This window comes from Erinaceus europaeus, chromosome 7 (genome assembly GCF_950295315.1).
Source record: "Erinaceus europaeus chromosome 7, mEriEur2.1, whole genome shotgun sequence".
Taxonomy (NCBI): domain Eukaryota; kingdom Metazoa; phylum Chordata; class Mammalia; order Eulipotyphla; family Erinaceidae; genus Erinaceus; species Erinaceus europaeus.
This window is the reverse complement of record NC_080168.1, coordinates 59016136-59032536: the sequence shown is the minus strand read 5'-3', so window position 1 is coordinate 59032536 and position 16401 is coordinate 59016136. Positions and strand designations below refer to the sequence as shown.

The 16401-nt window shown below is 44.7% G+C and overlaps 1 long non-coding RNA gene across 1 annotated transcript in view; it reads right to left on the bottom strand.

Moving 5' to 3' along the window:
• Positions 1–16401, bottom strand: part of LOC132539422 (uncharacterized) — a 328586-nt gene that overhangs the window by 241363 nt on the left and 70822 nt on the right. The window lies entirely within an intron of this gene.

Genomic DNA, 16401 nt, shown 5'->3' with positions numbered 1-16401 from the left:
TACTGACAACAGGGGCACAGTTCTACACCATTCCCACCACCAGAGTCCTGAATCCCCAAACCCTCCATTGTAAGCTACAGCAGTTTTCCTAAGGTTGCAGATATGGATTTACTATCATTTCGACAACTACCTGCCTATATTCGTATATAATTGACCTTTTTTTATTGATTTAATTATGATCAACAAGTTCATAAGATAACAGGAGTACAATCCCACACAATTCCCACCACCAGAGTTCTGCATCCCACCCTATCCATTGGAAGCTTTCCTAGTCTCTATCTCTCTGGGAGTATGGACCAAAATTCTTTCCTTTTTTATGTGAATTCAATTTTATTTTATTTTTTTTAATTGGAGAATTAGTGTTTTACATTCAACAGTAAGTACAATAGTTTGTACATGCATCAAAATTCTTTATGGGGTGCAGAAGGTGGTAGTTCTGGCTTCTGTGATTGCTTCTCCACTGGAGATGAGCGTTGGCAGGTGGATGGATCCATACCCCTATCCTGTTTCTAACTCTCCCTAGTTGGGTAGGGCTCTGGGGAGGTGAGATTCCAAGACACATTGGTGAGGGCATCTGCCTGGGGAAGTCAGGTTGGCGTCATGGTAGCATCTGCAACTTGGTGTCTGAAGAAACAGTAAGATATAAAGAACAAATTGTTTAATAATCAGGAGCCTAAAGGTAAGAATATAGCAGACAAAATTTGGGGTCTCCATTCTGGAAAAAGCTAGTAGGTCTATTTAAGATACATTTCAAGGGGCCCATGACTTTACTAGTTTTTGCCTGAGCCTGACATATGAAGATATTTAAGGGGGCTTGGTAGTGTATGGAGAGGTATAAAATGGGCAGACCTAGATAATTGATCTTTGACTAGGAACTCCACTTAAGAATTGTAGTGTTATTAAGTGGTGAAGCAGGGCTGCAGGTGTCTCTTTGTCTCTCCCTTTGTATTTCCTCCCTCAGTTTCTCTCTGTTCTGTCAAATAAACTAAAAGTTAAAAAGAAAAAGAGTCATAGTGGTTCCTCCTGCACATCTTGGGGCATGCTAACAAGCATAAAGATATTTCTATTCTTTAAACTTAATTTTATTTTTGCCTTCAGGGTTATCACTGGGATTTGGTGCCAGCACTATGAATCCACTATTCCTGGTGGTCAATTTTTCCATTTTATTGGATAGGATAGAGAGAAATTGAGAGAGAAGGGAAGACAGAGAGAAAGACATCTGCAGATGTGCTTCACCGCTTGTGAAGAATCCCCCCCCTGCAGGTGGGGATCAGGGGCTTGAACCGAACCAGGATCCTTGTGCAGGTCCTTGTACTTAGTACTGTGTGCACTTAAGCGGGTGCACCACTGCCAGGCCTCTATTCTTTAAACTTTTAAATAAAGATTTATTTATTTACCAGTGAAAGAAGGGGGACTAGAGGGGAATGGGGGTTGCTCAGAACTTCATGCCTTATTCATTGCAACCTCCTGAATTGCTCTGTTTAAAAGTTTATACTTTCTTTTAGTTAGTGAACTATTTATTAACACAGAAAGAGAGAGAGATTCAGAGAATCATGCTGGAATAGATGATGCCAGGGATTGAACTCAGGACCTCAAGCATATAAGTCCTGTATTCTACCACAATGCCAACTTATTGGTAACATTCATATTTTAAGTTTCCAGCTTACCTGCCTCATTTGTTCTGAGAGATCAGCTCATTTGATGGTTCCAGATCTCTGCCTTTACACTTTCTGTCAGTATCATCATCAAACAAACAGCCCAAACCTTGGAAGTCAGGATTCCCTTTTCCTTTCTAGTGGAGTGGACCTGGGCTCCTAATTTCTTTCTTTACATATATATTGTTAAATCAGTCCTTATTTTTATTTTATTTGTTTATTTATTGGATAGATACAGCCAGATATCAAGAGGGAAGGGGTTTCAGAGAGGGAAAGAGCCAGAGAGATACCTGCAGCACTACTTCATCACTTGCAAAGCTTTTCCCCTGCAGATGGGGATCAGGGGCTCAAACCTGGGTCCTTGTGTGTGGCAAGGAGTGCACTTAACCAGCTGCACCACCACCTGTCCCCCTTCTTTTTATATTTAAATGTTATTAATTTAATTTTATTTGATTTTACTTGTTCTTTGCCACCAGGGTTATCACTAAGGTTTGGTGCCTACATAGAGAATCCCCTGCTCCTGGCAGCCATTTTCTTTCTTTATTTCTCTCTCTCTCTTTCTTCTTTCTGTCTTTCTTTCTTTCAATTTGACAGGAGAGATATTGAAAGAGGAGAGGGAAGTAGACAGGGAAAGAGAGAGACACCTGCAGCCCTGCTTCACCATGCATGAAGCTTCTTCTGCCCTGCAGGTGGGGAGCAGGGGGTTGAACACCAAGTCTTCTGTGCCACACGGCAGTATGTGCACCAACACCCTTCTTGATTTCTGCTTGTTTGGCTGTCTCGCCCCAAATCTCCCACCCTAGGAAGTGTTTGCTCTCCTCCCTGATGGGCCTTTCAGTCGCAACCTCTGCATTTGTGGCGTGTGACCCAGGCTCATCTAAGCTCATCCCTCATCTTCCTGAACACAGCAAGTGGCTAAGCAGAGCCCACTGGGGAACTTCTCAGAGACTTGGGGAGAAACAATCTGTTTCTTTTTTCTCTCTTTTTCTTTCTTTTCTTTTTTTCTTCTCTCTCTCTCTCTCTCCTTTTTGGCTCCAGGTGCTGGCATTATCTTTTATTGGATAGGACAGAGAAATTGAGAGGGGAGGGAAAGATATAGAGGGAGAGAGAAAGATAGACACATGCAGACTTGCTTCACTGCTTATGAAGTGACCCTCCCTCCAGGTGGGGAGCTGGGGGTTTGAACCACAATTCTTGCATGTGTCCTTGTGTTTTGTATTATGTACACTTAACCTGGTGTGACACATCCCAGCCCTTGAAATGATCTTTTTCTTAGTGAAGTTTTGTTTGCTTAAAGACTTGTAAAGTGGGAGCTGAGTGGTAGCTCACCTGGTTAAGTGCACATAGTACTAAGTGAAAGGGCCAGCATAAGAATCCTGGTTTGAGCCCCAGTCCCAAGCCCCAGCGATAACCCTGGAGGCAAAAAAAAAAAAAAAAAAGATGTGTAAAGCTGATTTTTTTTCAAGGTATGATAAGGGAGTATATGTAATAAGATGGAGATTCTGTTCTAAAATTGGATCAGAGACACTGATTTTTAGGTAAGAAAATAGGGCTAACCAGGAATAGGAAATGCTGTCATTCAACACTCTTGACTCAGCGAAGATGCTCACAAGTGTATGTATGTGTGTGGGGGTACACGTGTGCTCACCTGCCTCTTTTCCTAAGACATTTTTGGAGGGTGTCTCCGACCTAATGTATGGTTTGTCTTTCACCACATGTTCATGTCTGTATCTGGCAGGACAGTATGTCTTTCAGGTGCTGGGTGGAATCCAGTCCTTCCAGAAGGAATGGAAGGTAATGATCTTCTATTATTGGGTTGGGTTGTGTTGGGGGGAGGTGTCAGAAGGCCTTTGCCTGCTTCAGACCTTGGTCTTTTTTTTTTTTTTTTTTTTTCCAGGAGACAGAAACTGCCTTTAGGGTTTGGGTGTTCATGTAGGTACTACACCTTGCCCTCTCTTTCCCTGTGAAGTAGCACAGCCCTTCCTGATTCGGGGGAAAGGGGCTGCCCTTACAGATAAGGAGGAAGGTTCTGGATTCCCACAGCAGTGCTGGGCAGGAAGAGGGAAAGGGGTCCTTATTAGGGACCCTGGCAGTCACTCCTTCCATGAAGACTGATGTTTTCATAGCCACACAAGGAGGAGATCAACTTCTGCTTGCACACCAAAACCATTTTTCTCTTCTCCACCCAAATTGGTCATCATCACCAATAGTATGGCTGTTATTCCCCAAGGTGATTCCCTGGGGGCCATACACTCTAGGTTAGTTGACTTTTTGGGACACAGAGCAAGTGGCCCCACAGGCATTTATCAAAGGTGGTGACAGGGATTTGTATAAATGCCATGTGGAGCCCTGTAGGAGAGACAGCACTCCATGTCTGTCATCTTCTCAACCAAAACAGTGTTCAGATCCCAGTACTTGCTCAGTAGATTCCTCTGGACTGCATCTCACAGCACTTGTCTACTCTGTACACACACACACACACACACACACACACACACACACACACACACACACACACTTTTTTAAAGTTTTTGTTATCATTTTACTTAATTATTATCAGATAGAGACAGAGAGAAATTGAAAAGGGCAGGGGAGATGAGAGGGAGAGAGATGGAGACACCTAAAGACCTGTTTTACCACTTGTGAAGCTTTCCCCCTGTAGGTGGGGAGCAAGGGCTTGAACCTGGATCCTTGTGCACTGTAGTGTGTGCACTTAATCAGGTATGTCAACACTTGAGTGCTCCCCATCTTTTTTTGTTTTGTTTTGTTTTGTTTACCAGAGCACTGTTCAGCTCTGGTTTATGGTGGTAAAGGGGATTGAACCTAGGACTTTGGAGCCTCAGGCATGAGAGTCTGTTTGCAGAACCATTATGCTGTCTACCCCCACCCTTAAGTGTTTTTTTTTTTTTTTCCGTATTTTTTTGGTTTTTATTTCATGAAAGAGACAGAGAGAAAGATGCAGAGAAAGAGAGAGGCAGAGACAGAAACCAGAGCACTGCTCAGCTCTGGCTTATGGTGGTTCAGGAGATTTAACCTAGACTTCGCAACCTCAAGTAGGAATGTCTTTTTGCATCAGCATTATGTTGTCTGCTCCATACACACAGATACACATATACATGCACACATACACACATTTTTATAGAGTTACAATCTCAGGATTAAAAAAATATTTTGTATGATTTGTATTGTCATATTGTAATTTTGGTTAGAGCTGCCAACTGGCTAATCACAAGCTTGGAAGAAGACAGAAAGGTACAAGTGGTAGCTATACTTTGAAGTAGGCAATGTGGAAACTTAGTGGATATGTTTGCAATGAATTTGAGTCTACTTACTGAATGTATTTTTTCCTCCGTGGAATAAAGAGACATGCAGTTTTAGCTAAACAAGATGAATAAACTCTAGCATCTGCAGTACCACATCCATCCCCATATCACTTCTAGTATATAGCACACTGACAGCTTTACAAAGATGGTAGGGCTCATACTGTGTGCTTATTACAATACAATGATGGTTCCAAAGAGTGAGGGATGATGGTATCAGGAAGAGGAAGCCTCTGGATGACTCCAGAGAAATAAAAATAAACATCTCTCAGAGCAAATATCCGGCATCATTATTCCTTTAAAAAGGATTGTGAAGTATTGCTGGCAAAGGCATCATTCATGTGTGCATTTTAAAGAAAACATCTCTGATAGCTTCTTTGTTATTTTCCGTGTGAACAGAGTTACTATGCTTATTGCACCCCACCAATAGGGCCCTGTGTTCACTTATAAGTTGCCAAGAGTTATTTATTTTTATGAGAGGGAGGGAGGGAGAGAGAGAGAGAAAGAGAGAGAGAGAGAGAGAGAGAGAGAGAGAGAGAGAGAGAGGGACCGAGACACCAACCAAGAGATGAGAGGACTGCTCAGCTCTGGCTTATGGTAGTGCTAGGATTGAATTTGGGACCTCGGGGTGCAGGCATGCTAATACTGTGCTCTAGCAAATTAAACTATTTCCCCAGTCTGCCTAGTTTCTTTCTTTCTTTCTTTCTTTCTTTCTTTCTTTCTTTCTTTCTTTCTTTCTTTCTTTCTTTGCCAGTAGGGTTATCACTGGAGCTCAGTGCCTGTACAATTTCACCTCTTCTTGTGGTAGAGAGAGGGTGAGAAACAGAGAGAGAAGACATCTCAACACTGCACCACCACTCTTGAAACTTCCCCCTTGTAGTTGCTCCCATCTGGTGGGTGACAGGGGGCTCCAACCCGGGTTCTTGTGCATGCTAAGGTGTGTGCTCAACAGGGTAAGCACACCTGCTGACCCCCACCCCCACCCCACACTCACTTTTAACGACCCCACGGTAGGTATTCAGGGCACTCAGAGGTCTGACGGGAAAGAGACAGATCTTGGCATTGTGGGTGGGTTGTGGGAGAGAAACCAGGGTGGTGATGTGCCATGCCCTGGCAGGAGGAAACATGCTGGGTGATAGGAGATGCCAGGACAATTAGCAATGCAGAGTCAGTGCTGACCTCAATGCTGACCTCAGTGACAGCATGCCCAAGGGAGGCCAGAGGGGAGGGGACACAGGGATAGTGAGTGCAGGCTACTGGGCTGGCAAAATAGCTCACTTAGATAGTTTGCACCTGACAGCCAGATGCTTTAAATGCCACAGCCTCTCAGCTGCCTGCAGGCTGCAACCTCCTGGCTTACTGTCCCAGAGCTGGAAGGCTGACATGGCTGAAGGCCCTGGGATCTCTGAGCTCCATAGCAGACTCAGTAGCAGGAGGTGCCTTCTTTTCTTCCTCCCCCTAGTGTCATTATTAGTTGAAAGTTTGCAGGGAGAAGCAGACAGGAGTCAGGGGCTCCTAGAAGCCTCACCCGTGCCTGTGTGTGTCACACATGGCTTCACATTGGCTGCCTGCAACTCCTGCACGCACTTCTCTGCAGCACTGACAGAGTCAATCTGGCCTTGATACAAAGTCAGGAATCAGTATGTTCAAGTCTCTTTTTATCTTTTTTTAAGATAGTGACAGAAAGAAAGAGACAGGTAGGCAGAGTGGCAGAGAGAGAGAGAGAGAGAGAGAGACAGAGAGAGACCCAAGACTACAGCATCAAAGCTTCCTTCATTGCAGCGAGGAGCAGGCTTGAAGCTGGGTCCTGCACATGGCAAAGCACCTGGCTGTCAGGTGCCTAACAAACTGTCAGAAGCATGTTCATCACCACCAGTTATCAGGGAAACTCAGATCAAAGCTGCTAGGAGCTATCCTCTCAGCACAGAGAATGACATAGGCCCAGAAGGCCATAAGCAAGCAGTGCTGGTGAAGGTGCTGAGTAAACAAACACAAACCTCTGAGCTTGGACATTGTTGGTGGGAATGGACTTCGGTACAGCTCTTAAGGTAAATGAAGATTACTCAGAAAATTTAAAAGAAAAAAAATAGAGCTCACCTATGACCCAACAACTCCACTACTATATTTTGTGCTCAAAGAACATAGACACATCAATGTAACAGGGTATCTGTACTTGGTGTGTTCACTGTAGCAAAATTCCTGTATTCTGCTTTTCTTTTTATTTTTGTTGTTTTTTAATTTTTTTTCCTTGCCTCCAGTGTTATTTCTGGGGCTTGGTGCCTGCACCAAGAAATCCACTGTTTCTGGAGACTCCCCACCCCTTTTTTGCTCTTATTGTTTTATCGTTGTTGTGGTTATTGTTGTTGTTATTGATGTTGTTGTTGGATAGGACAGAGAGAAATGGAGAGAGGAGGGAAGACAGAGAGGGGGAGAGAAAGACAGACACCTGCAGACCTGCTTCACTGCTTGTGAAGTGACCCCCCCCCTTGCAGGTGGGGAGCTGGGGGCTCAAACCGGGATCCTTAAGTCCTTAAGGACCCTGGGAGAGAAGGGGGGAGGAAGAAAGGACATTTGAAAGTAATAAGAGGTATAGGTGTGAGTTAGAAAGTAAGAGAAGGCAGGAAAAATTGATAGAAAAGAAAAAAAAAGCTAACCAGAGTTATCTTGGACTCAGTGCCTGAACAATGAATCCTTCACTTCCGGCTGCCATTTGTTCCTTTTGGTTATTCTCCCCAACCCCCACTTAATTTCACTCGACAAAGAGAATTTGAGAAGGGAAGAGGAGATAGAGAGATATAGAGACAGAGAGACAGAGAGACATCTTGGTACTACATGTGCATCAATTCTGAAGCTTCCTCCCCTGCAGATGGGTATAGGGGGCTTAATCCTGGGTCTTTATACCTGAGAATCCCCCTCCCCATTTTTTTTTCTCCCACACCACTGCTCAGTTCTGCTTATTGTTATGTGGGGGATTGAACCTGGAACCCTGGAGCCTCAGGCACAAGTGTCTCTTTGCATAACCATTATGACATTTCCCCTGCTCAAGAACCCCATGTTAGAAGGTTCTTCTTGAGGCCAGGACCTGTCTTTGTGCAAGGACATCCTGAGGGGCTTTTCACTTTAATTAAAGACAACTGAGAAGTAAGTATGGAGCCTGTGCACACAGCCTTTATTAAGGGAGGGGGGAGGCCTCATCTCCTGCCCAGAACCATCTCCTTCCAGGTATGTGCTTGTCCTGCAATTTCTGCTCTTGTTTCCTCCAGTGTGGGGTTAGAGCTTGTGTGTGAGTCGAGATGATTCTTTAGATTATCTTGGAGGGTTGGAAATGCTTTCCTTTCTCTCTCTCTCTCCCTCTCTATCTCCATCATTCTTTCCTTGTCCTCTCTCTCTCCATGCCTTCTCTTTCCTCCCTCCTCCCTCTCCCTCTCCCTCTCCCTCTCCCTCTCCCTCTCCCTCTCCCTCTCCCTCTCCCTCTCCCTCTCCCTCTCCCTCTCCCTCTATGTTTATCACTGGGACTTGGTGCCTGTACTAGGAATCCACTGCTCCTGGCACCATTTTGTAGTTTGCTTGGTTTTTCTTTTTTGGATAGGGGGAGAAAAACACCTGTAGACCTGCTTCACTGCTTGTGAAGCCACCCACCTGCAAGTGGGGAGCTGGAGGTTCGAACAAGCATCCTTGTGTTTCGTACTATGTGTGCTTAGCCTGGTGTGCTATGGCCCAGCCACCACCCAGTCCCTCTCTCACTCCCATCTTCCTTCCTTCCTTCCTTCCTTCCTTCCTTCCTTCCTCCCTCCCTCCCTCCCTCCCTCCCTTCCTTCCTTCCTTCCTTCCTTCCTTCCTTCCTTCCTTCCTTCCTTCCTTCCTTCCCCTTCTCCCCCTCCCTCCTTCTCCCCCTCTCTCCCTGTTTTATTTCAAGAAATGAAAGGTAACAAACTTCTTCTTTTAGCAATTCAGGGTAGGAAAGGTCTCAGCTTTCCTTTTGGGTGACAGATGGAGTCAGTATCTGGATATGGTAAGGTGTCAGCTCCTGAGTCCTTCCAGGAGCAACTAATAAATTAACTGAAAGTGCAAGCTTGGACCTGGGTGTCTTTGGTTTGGCGCCTAATTGCAGTAACAAGTACAGCTGAACTGCAGATTATCAGTGTTCACAAAGGCTGCCACCTGCTGGACCTGTGTGAGAAGTGCATGTACAATGCTACTTGGAGCCCCTGTTTTTCTGGGTATCGTTTTCCCCCAACATTTTATACATTTTCTTCTGACCTCACTATTTTTGTTTTTTTGCCTCCATGGTTATTGCTGGGGCTTGGTGCTGGAACTATGAATCTGCTGCTCCTGGAGGCCTCCCCCCCCCCCCACTTTATTGGATATGACAGAAATCGAGAGGAGGGGGGAAGACAGAAAGGGGGAAAGAAAAATAGACACCTGCAGACACGTTTCACTGTCTGTGAAGCGACACCCCTACAGTGGGTTCCGGGGACTGGAACTAGCATTCTTACACTGGTGCCTGTGCTTCATGCCATTTGTGTTTAACCAGCTGTGCTACTGCCCGGTTGCCTGGCCTCACTTTTCTTTCTAGCCTTTTCATCATGACAAGTGAAAGGAATATGAAAATGCAGCAGCAAGATTGACAGCCTGTATTTTCTTCTGTTAATGTATATTTTATTGACTATATTTATTTAAAATTTTTTATTTTATTTTATTTATTCCCTTTTGTTGCCCTTGTTGTTTTTTATTGTTGTAATTCTTGTTGTCATCATTGTTGGCTAGGACAGAGAAATGGAGAGAGGAGGGGAACACAGAGAGGGGGAGAGACCTGCTTCACCGCCTGCAAAGTGAATCCCCTGCAGGTGGGGAACTGGGGGCTGGAGCCGGGATTCTTATGCTGGTCCTTGCCCTTTGCACCACCTGTGCTTAACCTGCTGTGCTACCACCTGACTCCCCTATTGACTATATTTAAAAGTTTATGGTTGTGACTGTGTCCTCAATAGCCAGTTTCTGAGGGGATTTTTTTTTCTTTCTTTTCTTTTCTTTTTTTTCTTTTTCTTTCTTTTTTTTTTTTTTTTTGCATGAGGTAGAGCTGCTTCAGCCAAGTTTCTGCCGTTTGCAATTTTCATGGTTTAGGGAAATAATTTACTTCTCAACCTCAGCTTACCCATCTATCCTTCATTCTGAAGGATCATTCTGAAGTTGAGATTGGATCATTCTGAAGTTGAGATTGAGACAGGTACGGTACTAGAACCAAGTGTGGGCTCAATAAAGACACAGCTGTTTGCAGACACTATGATAATGAGTATAATGAGGGTGGTTTAGAGGTTTTACGAGATGATGATGATGGTAATGAACCAGAGCACTGCTTTGCTCTGACTTAATGGTGGTGTGTGGGCTGAACCTGGGAGACTCCAGCATGAAAACCTTTTTCAATTTTAATGATTAAAAAAAATATTTATTATTTATTCCCTTTTGTTGCCCTTGTTATATTGTTGTAGTTATTATTTTTGTTGTTGTTGGATAGGACAGAGAGAAATGGAGAGAGGAGGGGAAAACAGAGAGGAGGAGAGAAAGACACCTGCAGACCTGTTTCACCTCTTGTGAGGTGACTTCCCTGCAGGTGGGGAGCCAGGGGCTCGAACCAGAATCCTTACACTGGTCCTTGTGCTTTGTGCCATGTGCACTTAGCCCGCTGCACTACTGCCCGACTCCCAATTTTAATGATTTTCATTGCCACCAGGGTCATCACTGCAGCTTGGTGCTCATACTACAAACCCACCACTCAATAGTGGCTGGCACCTTCCTTCCTTCCTTCCTTCCTTCCTTCCTTCCTTCCTTCCTTCCTATTATACTTGATAGGCTAGAGAGAAATTGAGAGGGCAGGGGAGATAGAGAGGGACAGAGACAGAGAGACACCTGCAGACCTGCTTCATGACTCGTGAAGTTTTCCCCTTGGAGGTGGGAAGCTGGGGCTTGAACCCAAGCCCTCATGCATAGTGATGTTTACTCTTAACTGGTGTCATCACCGCCTGGACCCCCTTGAAAGCCTTTTCTTTTTTTTTTTGTGCATAACCATTAGGTTGCTTCTCAGCCCATAGCAGTTTTTATGGAGGAGTGCACCTGGGCTCTCAGTGCAAGCTCGGTGGATGACTATTGTGGCTTTATGTTCAGTGGGTCAGTATGCAGAGATCAGGGGGACACTGACTGGGGACCAGCAGGGGGCAGTAGCAAGACAGGTACACTGTGCTGGAGCTGAGTAAAAACACAGTATCAGGCAACCAAATTGTTGTAAAAAGATGAGCTTTGTGATTGTCTCTGGAAGACCATATAGAAGGAGAGCTGTGCTGTTATGCAGCGGGTTAAGTGCACATGGCGCACAGCACAAGGACCAGCATAAGGATCCCAGTTCCAGCCCTGGCTCACCACCTGCAGGGGGGTTGCTTCACAAGTGGTGAAGCAGGTCTTCAGGTGTCTGTATTTCTCTCCCCATCTGTCTTCCCCATCTCTCTTGATTTCTCTCTATCCTATCATACAACAAGAACAGCAATGGCAACAATAACAAGGGCAACAAAAATGAGATAAATAGCCTCCTGGAGCAGTAGATTCATAGTGCATGAACTGAGCCCCAGGGATAACCCTGGAGAAAAAAAGCAGGAGTGTTTGTGACCTACCATGCAACATTGGCTTATAGGAGTCCCAGGAAAGCTTTGATGCTGTGCCTCCTCTTTCTCCCCCCCCCCTTCTCACTTCCTTTCTCCCTCCCTCCCATTCTCTCTCTCCCTACCTTTCTTGTTTGAGAAGGCTTGTCTGACTTGAATTGACCCTTAGGAAGATCCGGTTTGAATTCATGGGGAAGAAAAAAAAAAGATACAAAGGAGTTTGAGAAGCGGCAATGAGAAGTCTCAGGTCATTCAGCAGGGGTTGAAAGGACAAAAATGATTAGATCTTGGTCAAATGTCTTTTTTTAAGGAGGAAAATACATTTTGCACTTCTTTTTAATTTATTTTTATTGTCACCCGGGTTTACCATTAGGGCTTGGTGCCTGCATGATTCATGCACAGCTTCTGGTGGCCATTTTTACTTTCTCTCTCCCTCCCTCTTTCCCTAACTTCCAATCTTCCTTTCTTCTTTCCTTCTGTCCTCCATCCCTCCCTCCCTTCTTTCTTTCTTTCAAAGGACAGAGAAAGTGGAAGGGGAGAGAGAGAGAGGGAGAGAGGGAGAGAGGGAGAGAGAGAGAGAGGAGAGAGACACTTACAAACCTGCTTCATTGGTCAGGAAGTGGCCACCTTGCAGGTGGGAAGTGGGGGCTTGAACCCAGGTACTTGTGCATAGTAACATGAACACTTAACCTGGTGTGCCACCACTAGGCACTTGTACAACTTTTTATCTTTGTCAGATCTTTACAAAATTATATTTTGGGCATTTTGCAGGACATGGATTGCAATGTAGTGTTTTGTAGGGGTTGGGAGAGATTAAATTAGATTGTATGAGGGAAAGGCCTTTGTAAATTGTGAAAGCTTTTTATTTATTTTTTGCCTCCAGGGTTATCATTGGGGTTTGGTGCCTGCACTATGAATATACTGCTCTAGGAAGCCATTTCATTTTTCCATTTTATTAGATAAGACAGAAAAATTAAGAGAGGAGGAGAAGTTAGACAGGAGAGAGAAAGCTACACACCTGCAAACTTGCTTCATCACTCATGAAGCATCCCTACAACAGGTGGGAAGCCAGGGACCGGAACCTAGATTTCTCTGACTTGTCTCTGTGCTAAGTACTATGTCATTTGATTGGGTGTGCCACCACCTGGCCCCCACAATTTTAATTTTCAATAAGGAAAAAAAAGTCTGAATAATTACAGGTTTTCCTCCATTCCTTAAAGCTCGTGGACTCCACTTCTTATCTGCAAGAGGCTACCTGAGCACATTTTCTGGCCAGCAGGAAGCCATCCTAAGGGGATGTGGACTTTGACAACACAAGAGGAAAAGCAGAACAGCACCAGCCACAGCCCCACTGCAGCAGCTCCAAACCTGTGAGTGAGCCAGCCAGCTCCTTGCTGAGAAGAACCCCACACAGGGATGTGCTCACCGCAGTCCTGCTCTCACTATGCCTGTGTGATTTGTTTTCCCCCTTTGGTATGATCTGCTGTGATTATTTTCAGTCTGGGAACTGTGAAAAAGTTGCTCAGGTGACTAAGTGCTTCTCCTGTTGGCCCATGTCAGCTTTTCTGGACAGGTTCACAGGCACTCTGCTTTCAGAGGGTAGGGAAACCTGAGCTTGCTTAACAGAAAAATGTGGACTGATGCTCTCCATCTCTTTCTGTCTCTGTATCTTAATTGTTTTGAGTTTTCAAGAGATGATGAGCTTGGTAGACATTCTGGTATGTAAACACTCAACAGTCTGATTGATTGCCTGGTGGACTTAGCTATCAGTGTCTTTTGAATGAAGTGGGGCTGTTTTTGTTCGTTTGTTTTTAAGTTCTTGAATGTTGAGGCCAGTTTTGCAGGGCCAGAATCGTCTCCATTTCTATGAGCATGGACTGGAGCAGACTCAATGGGCTCAGTCTGTGATGCTGTGTGTTTTCTTTTATCTTCTGCCTGAGATGAGAGAAGCAGGTGATGCCACCTCGACGTGCCTGCATTGAATTATGGTGGCGCAGTGGTGATGGTGGTGAATTGGATGGAAACAGTGGTATTTGGATGTTTGTCCTGTTCATAGCACTACAGCTTTGAGCATCGATGTATGATTTTCACTGCCACCTATCAAAGATCTGCAGAGGGAAGAGTTCCTGGCTTCTATTTTTGTTTGGTCCCTGTATACTAGTCTGTTTCAGATGCTGTTAACTTGAAAATGTTGCTCACAGGAAACTGGGTTTGGAAGGGCTGTTGATGAAAGAAAGCAACAGAGGTGACCTAGCAGAGACCTGGGCTTGATATCTCAGGGAATCTTTCTGGCAACTTCCTGAGGGAGAGGCAAGAGACATTCTCCGTGCCCTGGGAAACATGGTCATCTTGCTCAGGCCAGTGTCCCTGAGTCCAGCACAAGGATCCTCTCACAGTGTGGGTTCCAAGAATGGGGTTCTTAGAAGTCAGAATAATGGGGAGTCGGGCAGTAGTGCAGTGGGTTAAGTGCATGTGGTGCAAAGCGCAAGGACAGGTTAGGGTCCCGATCAGAGACCCTAGTTCCCCTCCTGCAGGGGAGTCACTTCACAGGCGGTGAAGCAGATCTGCAGGCGTCTCTTTGTCTCTCTTCCTCTCTATCTTCCCCTTCTCTCTCAATTTCTCTCTGTCTCTAGCCCATAAAAAATTAATAAATTAAAAAAACAAACCGGGGGTCGGGCGGTGGCGCAGTGGGTTAAGCGCATGTGGCGCAAAGCGCAGGGACCGGCGTAAGGATCCCGGTTCGAGCCCCCGGCTCCCCACCTGCCAGGATGTCGCTTCACAGGCAGTGAAGCAGGTCTGCAGGTGTCTATCTTTCTCTCCCCTTCTCTGTCTTCCCCTCCTCTCTCCATTTCTCTCTGTCCTATCCAACAACGAATTGCGTCAACAAGGGCAATAATAATAACCACAACGAAGCTACAACAAGGGCAACAAAACGGGGAAAAAAAATGGCCTCCAGGAGCGGTGGATTCATGGTGCAGGCACCGAGCCCAGCAATAACCCTGGAGGAGGAAAAAAAAAAAAAAAAAACCAACAAACAAACAAAAAAAGAAAAAAGAAGAAGTGAGAATAATTCTGCATGTCACACACACCTCCTGCCTCTTCCTCTTCTTTTCTAATTTTTTTTAGTGATTTAATATTGGTTTACTTAATTATGAGATAAAAGAACAACTCCACACTGTTCCTACCACCAGAGTTCTGTGTCCCCATTCTCTACACTGGGAACTGCAGTAGTTCTAACAAGGTCATAGATCTGGGTTGACTATAATTTCTATAATTGTCTGTCTATATTTATATATATTTGCCTATTTTTTATCCTGTGTTCCTACCTTCTGTTCAGTCCCTCCCCCCCAGGTATTGATCTATGTTTATTTGAATCAGAATATTAGAGCCAATATGCTTTTGCAGTTGCATTTGTGTTATTCCTAAGACATGTCTTATGGCTATACTTGTGTTCTTTCTTTTTTTATTATTAGAAATTTAATATTGTTTTATAAAATTACAAGATGACAGAGTCTACTTCCACACCATTCCCAACACCAGAGTTGTGTGCCTTCATTCCCTCCATTGGAAACTGCAGGAGTTCTCCCAAGATTACTTATCTGGGTGAGTATTATTTCTGTAACTATCTATAGTTACATATACTTGCCCATTTTTTCCCTGTAGTCCTGCCTTATCTTTATTTTAAGTCCCATCTACACCTTTTCCTGCTTTCAAATGCCCTTCCTTTTTCTTCTTCTCTCTCTGTATCTCCATGGAATTCTTAAAAGCAGCTCCAAGGGCAGTCACTACTGAATCCAGAATCATTCCAGATTTCATCCCTGGAAGGTTCTCTGATCTCTGAGCTGACCCCACAGGGGAAATAGTGTCTCTGAGAATCCCCATGCCAGGTGCCCCCTCTTCCACCCAGTCAGTCAGAGGTAACATGTGCAGCTACTCTGGAGTTTGGAACCCTCAGTTCTTTTGATCAAAATGCATGGAGTGACTGTAGAATTACCTTACTGTGTATGCACAGCTCCCTGTTGCAATGCGCCCTTGGTCTTAACCTGTTCATTTCCTATCCATGACTAGCCCCAAACACAGACATGCAACTCGGTTTCAGTTCTTAGAAGGGGAACCTTGGGACAGACACCCAGCCCAGTGTGTGGTCTTCTCCATTCTGTGTTTTACCTTTTCCATCTGACTCAGATTCTCAGGGGTATCTCAGGTGTCCCCCCCCCTTTAGACCTTGCTTCTGAGACCATGCTCTCCCTGGTGTCTACCTCAGACTCACTGCCTTAAAATTTAAAAAAAAAAGTAGGGGGGAGACAAATGCTCTGTTACACACACGCCCCTGTAATCCCTGCTTCCAATGTCATCATCCATTTCTTCACAAGCAGTGTGACTACTAGCAAATGATTGTAGCTATGTAATGTGTCAACTTTTCAGTAAAGCAGGAAAGAAAAATCAAATACTGCAACTAAGGGGAAAAAAAGGCTCCACAACTATTTTAATTATTTTATGATAAAGCAGTAACATTGACTGTCATCCCCCAGCCTCAGTACAAGTAGATGACTTTCTTAGTGGATATATATATATGCCTCCAGGGTTATTTCTGAGACTTGCTTCCTGTACTAAGAATCCACTCCTCCTCGAGGCCATTTTTTCCCATTTTGCTGCCCTTGTTATTATTGTTATTGTTGCCTTTGATGTTGTTGTTGCTGGATAGGACAGAGAAGATGAGAGAGAGGAGGTGAGACAGAGTGGGTGCAAAAGATAGACACCTGCACACCTGCTTCACCA